Source organism: Ambystoma mexicanum, chromosome 7p (assembly GCF_040938575.1).
Source record: "Ambystoma mexicanum isolate Mex_15411 chromosome 7p, UKY_AmexF1_1, whole genome shotgun sequence".
Classification (NCBI taxonomy): Eukaryota; Metazoa; Chordata; class Amphibia; order Caudata; family Ambystomatidae; genus Ambystoma; species Ambystoma mexicanum.
In genome coordinates this window covers 662,071,923-662,079,470 of record NC_090939.1, presented here as the reverse complement: position 1 = coordinate 662,079,470, position 7,548 = coordinate 662,071,923, and positions in this window count along the sequence as shown.

Genomic DNA, 7,548 nt, shown 5'->3' with positions numbered 1-7,548 from the left:
CAGGACATCAAAGATGACATCACAAATGTTGGTAGCTGCAGCTACAGTATCAGCCAAAGAGTTGCAGGATTCTGCTTGCACAGTTAAGGCGATCAAAGTTTTGAAGAGCTAATTTATAAATGATGTTAAGTCTAATTCCATTATTGGTGTAATCAGTTACATTCAATGGGCCTCATTAGGACCCAGGCGGACTTCGCGGTGCTAAATGCACCGCGAAGCATGGCGGAAAGCCGCCGATAGCGCCATGGGGGTTGGCGGATTTACCGCCCCATTCCGACCTCGGCGGAGCGGTAAATCCCCAATCCCCATTCTGCCCTTCCCCATTCCCATTTTTGCCCCATAGGGTATAATGGGAGTGGGGAAGGAGTTAATTACGCCACCGTAAAATACGGTGGCGTAATTAACAACGAGGTCCCGTAGCGCCATGGTTTTCTCCGCCTGGTAAAACCAGGCGGAAAAGGCCGCCATGGCGCTACGGGAACTCGTAGTATGGCGGAGAGGTACGCCATGCACTACGCTGGCGTAACACCCTCTCCGCCAGGGTCCTAATGAGGCCCAATGTAATTAGTACTGTCACTAATGATGTGATTGGTAATGTTATCAGTGTTCTCCGACAACTTGCCATTAGTGCTGTCATCAGTGACAAGATCTACAATGTCATCACTGTGTTCCTAGGATGCGCAACAGGGGGCACAAAGGTAAGGTGGCTTTAGCTGAATTTTAGGGGTTTTGTTGCATCAAGTTCTCACCTTAATGTCCCAGTAACTAACATTTTTTCCTTGAATTTCAAAGGTTTTGTTACAATATATTGGTCACCTTAACGTCTCTGCAACTAAAGTATTTTCCTCAAATATGTATATTGCGCCTAATGATCACCCCCTCATTTGAAGATCAAGACCCTGCACTGCTTGAGGAATGGGGCCTCGCTAGCAAAGAATGTTCAGCTCATTTATTGACAATTTTGGTTAAATATGCGAAGTCAGATTGTGCTGCGGTTTTAAAATTAATTGAGGTAGCAGAAACTGAACTGAAGGATATTCCGGCAGCTGAAGATGGAAGTAAACTCTCTTCCAAAGTCGATCGAAATTTGGTGATTTATGAGGAGTAAATTAAACAGCGTAAACACAGGATGTTTTTGCGTGACAAAATAGATTTCGAAACCCTTCGCAATACGTTCAAGACAACGCTGATTCCATCTCAGTTTAAGGATTTGGGGATCACATCGTCAGAATCAGATGTGTCCAGCTCTGAAAATGATGAGCCAACTGTGAGGCTTAATTTTTTTGAATTTAGAGGTAATGTGGCTCCTGTGTCAAGATGGCAAAACTAAAAAATGAGGCAGGGGTCGCGCAAGAGATGGAGGAGGGAAAGTGTCCGCAGAAAGAAAACCCACCGGAGTCAACATGGGAAACGACTCAGACAAAGATCCTCAGAGCAGATTAACTCACTTCGGGGCCAAAACCAAAAAGTTAAATATATGGGCAATATGCAGGCGATCAATTTATCAACTCATGTATTGACCAAATTCACAGTTGGGTCTTTTGAAGTTAGGTCTCAACTTTTGTCGCACTATCTTTTTTGAATACGTACAAACTTGTTTATATTTTGACCAGTCATTCCATAAAATAAAGTTGAAATGTATTCTACCATCAATCCGGCCAAGATCAAAAAGTCATTACCCAGTACAAGGAGCACCAATGTACTCATCTCAGACATTGAATCATTGACCAATTTGACCCTTCTGGTGGATGTTTAATTTGATGACGTGAAAGTTAATTTTGGCGAATTTAATTTTGACCCTGAGAGGTCTGTTTCCTTGCAATTAAAAAGCAAATCGAGGTTCAACACCCCCATGCTTACCGGTGGGTGTCTAGAGGCATTTGATGTGCATAGCGGATTGCGTAAGTTACTCCAGTCATCTGTTTCCTCCTCCATCTGCCATCTCATCAGGTAAATTCAAGTTCTCTGCAGGAATTACAAAAACTGCCAGTGATTGTCATTAAACCATCTGACAAAGGTTTGAATATAGTCCTGCAGGGCCAGAGTGATTATGTGTTCGAGGATCTCAGGCAACTGAAGCACAGAACCTGTTATTCATCTTTGCCGACTAATCCTTTCCCCATGATACAGCTGGAATTGAGGGCACTTGCCACCAAATGGTATGAGAATGGAATTTTGGATGATTACATATTTACATTTTTGGTTCCTTCTTTCTTTACTAGCCCCACCATCTATTCTTTGCCAAAAAACCACAAATCTACAGTGCATCAACCTGGGGGACCGATTGTCATGTTATCTGGATCATTGTTGTAAAATATGTCACGTTTTATTGATAAAACCTTGATTTCTTTTGTATCTGTGTTACCCTCCTATTTACAGGATACCAAGGACTTTCTTCAACACATTGATGAGGTTCCATTGGAAGAGGGTTTGATTTTGGCCTCCCGGGATGTTGTGTCACTGTGCACCTCTATAGATCATGTGATGGGCATCAATGCGTGCAAGTATTTTCTGGACAAACGTTCTCTCAACTTTTTGTCTCACAGCACTACGATTTTAAAGATGTTGAAGTTTTGCCTGGTATAATGTGTTTCTTTTCAAAGGTGTTTATTTCCATCAAGTACGTAGGACAGTCATGAGCAATACCTTTACTCCGTCATATGCAAATCTTATGATGGGTTGGTGGGAGGCATCCTTTTTGTCTGACATTATATCCGAGATGTTTCCCATACAGATTGTGGCCTGGTGGAGGTACATTGATGATGTTTCGGTATTTGTAAGGGAACTAAATGTGGCTGGTTGAATTTCGTTAAAAGTACAAACACCAATGAAGTGATTTTGATCTTCACTGAAAATCACAGCCTTAGCGAGATTGTGTACCTTGATGTCATGGTAACTTTGTACACTTTGGAGTTACACGCCTCTGTGTATAAAAAACCTACCAGCTCATGTCTCCCAGTACATGCCACCAGTAGCCATCCAGTTAGTTGTAAGAGAAGCATTCCTTATGGAGAATGTGTCTGTTACCACAGGAACTGCTAGGATAGCATACAATTTGACAAATGTTGTTCTAAAGTCTCCCATAACTTTTTATCAAGAAGCTATTCTAAGGGTGTCATTGAAAATGCATACATGAAGGCTAGATTGCTGCATATGGATGCCTTACTCAATATGAATAAACTTACCAAGACCACTATCAATGATGACACACACATGGTAGCGGCATTTGATGCTTCTGCACTCAATGTGAGAAAAAATGTCCAGAAGCATCGGCAGGTTCTTAAGATGGACATTTATCTCTCTCTCTTTCATCACGTCCTGTTTTAACCTATGGATGGGTATCTTTATTGAAGGACAAATTGGTCTCAATCTTTTTGCAGCCCATAACTAGGTCTCCCAACAAGGCAATGCTTGGCTACCTGTGCCTTCTACTGGTTTTGTCAAATTCCACAAGTGCGAAGTTTGTCCACATGTGATTGTACAAAAGTCTTTTACACATCCCATCACAGACTTACCATGGGCTATTAACTAGCTCATTACATGTGATACCACTTTTGTTGTCTATGTCCTTTGTTGTGCTTGTGACAAGTGGTACATGGGCAGCACCACATGTTAACTAAAGATGAAGATCCTTCAGCCTTTGTGAGCCATTAAAACTTCAGATCAATCGTATCCTATGGCCAAGCATTTGAAGGAGCAACACAACAACAATTGCCAGTTATTGACTTTCTTTGGGGTTGCCCATGTGGCCAAGCACCCCAGGGGGGAAGTGGGGGAGACCGGGTTCTGTCTCTGCGTCAACTTGAGACCAAATTCATTTTAGATTTTGATACCAAAGTACCAATTGGTCATAATGTAGATGAAGAATTGTACACTTTTATAGGAGTTTAAACCATCTGATTATAGCTGATGGCCTTTTCTTACGTTTGTTCCTTCTTTTCTGTGTCCATTCATGCCCTTCAGTGGGTGAGATGGTGCACAGATTTGGTCAGTACTTCTTTTTATTTGAAGCTATACATACACATCTTTGCTTCTGCTTTTTCATATTTTGGGTTTCAAAAATATCTTTGATGTCTGCATCAGCCTTTGATGATAATTTTCCTTTGTGACATCTAATTGGTCATTCTTGTTATGATGTATTCTCATATCGTTGTATGAAACACACATTTGTGTCAGTGCTCCATATGGGGCATATTTGCTTTTTGTTGTTAGTTTCTTGTTTTGCTGCTCCTTTAAGGTGTATAGTTCTTTGAGTTTTCTTTTTACTCATTGATTTGGTTCCTACATGTGGGTTAACCATGGGGTATTTTGTACTTTTCCTTTTTCTTGTATTCTTATATTGGGTCATTTCTTGTTGCACTCTGTACCTTGGCCCTACCTCCATGGTCTTGCTTGTAGCTGCTTGTTATTCATTGGCTTCAAGCTTCTCTACATCTTGCCCCCCATTTTCTTGACCATGAAGTCCACCATTTCCCGCGCAGCTCCATTCACTGTATTCACAAGGGACCAGGGCCTGATTTGTTACATCTATAGCAGTATTACTATCTTAGAAGTTGTGGTTGTTTTCTTTTTAGAATGCAGGGAATTCTGTTATAATAGAATTGAAGGCTCTGAGAACATATATTATTGATTTGGACAATTACATTTTTTTTTAAAAAAATGTGTTTCTCTCATGAATTTAATATTTGACATACATATTCATTGTGGTGTTTTTTGCACTATTGTTCTATGTAGATTGTTATTTGTCATTATGACTTACTGTTATCAAGGGCTGGCAATTAGACAATGTAATGTATTTGCACTTTAGATCGCAGCTGTTTGCACTAGCACTTTATTATGGTTGATGCTCATTAAGCATAATTGTATTTATTGTAGGCACTTGCTCTTTATTCGAAATGTCTTTGATTTAGACATTGACGCACGTCTGCATTTTGCAGTACGTGGTCTTAAATATGCATATGCACTTGCACTTTTCATTGCATGCTGTATCGTGAAAGATAGGAATTATTAAAAGTAAAGAATATGTAGTAATAATAGTAAGGATGAGAACAATATAAGATTTATAACAACCTATAGTCTGCAAGCAGACGCTATAAGAAAGAATTTTCACAGACATTGGTCGATGTTACAAGCAGATGCAGACCCGAACACTGTGATAGGAGACACTCCATTGATTACCTTTTCCAAAGCCAAGTCTTTGAAGGATCTAATATCACCTAGTATTCCCAGAAAGAATGCAGTCCCAGACAATTGGTTAAATGAGCAAGAAGATGGCTACAGACAGCACCAAAGTCCAAATACTGCAAATGAACTATTAAGTCTGTCTGCAGAAATGGATGAACTGAATGCACATTTTTCACAGTTAATGACATTTACCAAAAGTTATATTACAGACAATATTCAATACCACGGCCCCACTTGTACCAGTGCCCCTTGCCCCTGTCCCAGCCAATCACCCACTCCAAATTCATTCAAGCAACCACGCTACAATGAAAACTCAATCCCTTCCTCCCCTCATGAGCAATCTGTAGAAAACCCCAATACCCCCATATATGTTTCCCATTCTGCTACCCCTTCCCTTTCCTAATTGAGTGTATTTCGGTGTCTTAATAAATATCTACATATGAACTGTTGGTGTGTGTGTGTGTGTGTGTTTTTTTTTAAAAGCCCCTTTGGAGTTCGCAGACAGCTCGACTGTCCGGGCTGTCCATAACCAAAATGGAGGTGCCTCCAAACAGCGTGCTTGTCCTGGCATGTCTGTAAAGTCATGACGCACCTTTAAATAGTTTGGGATCCCGACCCTGTCCTGCAGACACCTGGGCGCATGCGCATCTCATCCTCTGTGCCCCACGAACACAGCGCCTGTCTGGAGATATCCGTAAAGTCATGACTCACTTTTAATTAGTTCAGGGGTCCCACCCCTGTCCTGCAGACTTCTGGGCACATGCGCATCTGATCCCCTGTGCCCCACGAACACAGCGCCTGTCCGGAGATGTCCATAAAGTCGTGATGCACTTTTAATTAGTTCGGGGATCCCACCCCTGTCCTGGGGACACCTGGGCGCATGCGCATCCGAGCCCCTGTGCCCTACGAACAGTGCGCCTGTCCAGAGATGCCCGCATAGTCGTAACACACTTTTAATTCGTTCGGGGATTCCTCCCTGTCCTGCAGACACCTGGGAGCATGCGCATCTGACCCTGTGTGCCCTGTGAACACCGCTTCTGTCCGCAGATGTCGTAAAGTCCTGACGCACTTTGTAATTAGTTTGGGGGTCCCACTCCTGTCCTACGGACACCTGGGTGCATTCGCATCTGATCTCGTTGTTACCCCGAACACCGCGCCTGTCTGGAACTGTTTGCTGCACATGTCACACTTTTAATTAGTCCAGTGGGCCAACTCCTGTCCTGCGGACACCTGGGCACATGTGCACACTGCATCCTGTGCAATGTGTCCAGCTGTAAGCCGTCATATCCGTGGATCTTCGGGGATGTTACCGTGTGATCGCCCCCGCGCTGCACACTGGGATTATCCGCAGACACTGTTCTTACCCCCCAAACAGTTTAAAAGTGCATCTTTGGCCCATCCAGGCTGTTTTAACTGGAAACTTCACCCTTGCAGAGGTTCTAGACCATGTCCTTTCGAACTAGTGGCTTTTTGTAACTTTCTGAGCCCTCCTGAGGCTTGAAGTGTCTGTGGATAGTCGTGCGGTCCGCGGACAACACCCCTATAAAAGGACATACCCACTGCTGCTCCTTATTGTGTTTCTAGCTCTCCAGGACTGAGCACCTGCTGCAGATTGCTGTTTCTGGTTTTCTGCTTTTGGTACAGAATGGAATCCATGGCTGCTGCAGCTGCCCCAACACCACCACCACCACCACCATCTGGGAAGGAAGAAGGGGATGGGGTAGTGGAAATCCCTGTCACCAGCTGCCAGTGTGAGTCGTGGGTGTGGAGGCTTTTTACCACCGTTGGGGGGGTTCCCAAGGCTCATGCGGTCAATGTTCGATGCACTGAGTGCAATGAGTACTCAGTCACAGAAAACCTGGTCTGTATAGCTACGGGATCACCCCCATGCGGCGACACCTAAGGTCAAACCACAAGGCAATAGTTCAGAGGATTATACCTTTCGAAGGTGTGAGCAGGTTGGCATCCACTGTCACATCCTCATCATCCGCTTCTGTCACCACAAGAGACACTCCTGTGGGGCAGAGTATCCCTGCAGATGCCTCAGAGGCCATACATGACACAGTCAACCCTTACTTTTCGAGGGTGACTGTGTTCTGTGTGCACTGTGACACACCACTTTGTAGGGGGAGCAGTTTCGAAGTGCTTTCGAAGCAGCAGTCCGGAAGCACAAGAAACAGTGCCCCCTACCTAAGTAAGGCCCACCCAACATCTACCTCTCTCCACCTGCCCCTTCGTCCCTGTGGTTGGTGCCCCTTCCCTACCCTCCTTTCCATTCCCTCCTTTGTGTGTCCTGTGTAAAAAAGCCAAAAGAATCATAAAAAACAGAAACCCAGTTCTTTTCAGAGCCACCTTTCACAGTTC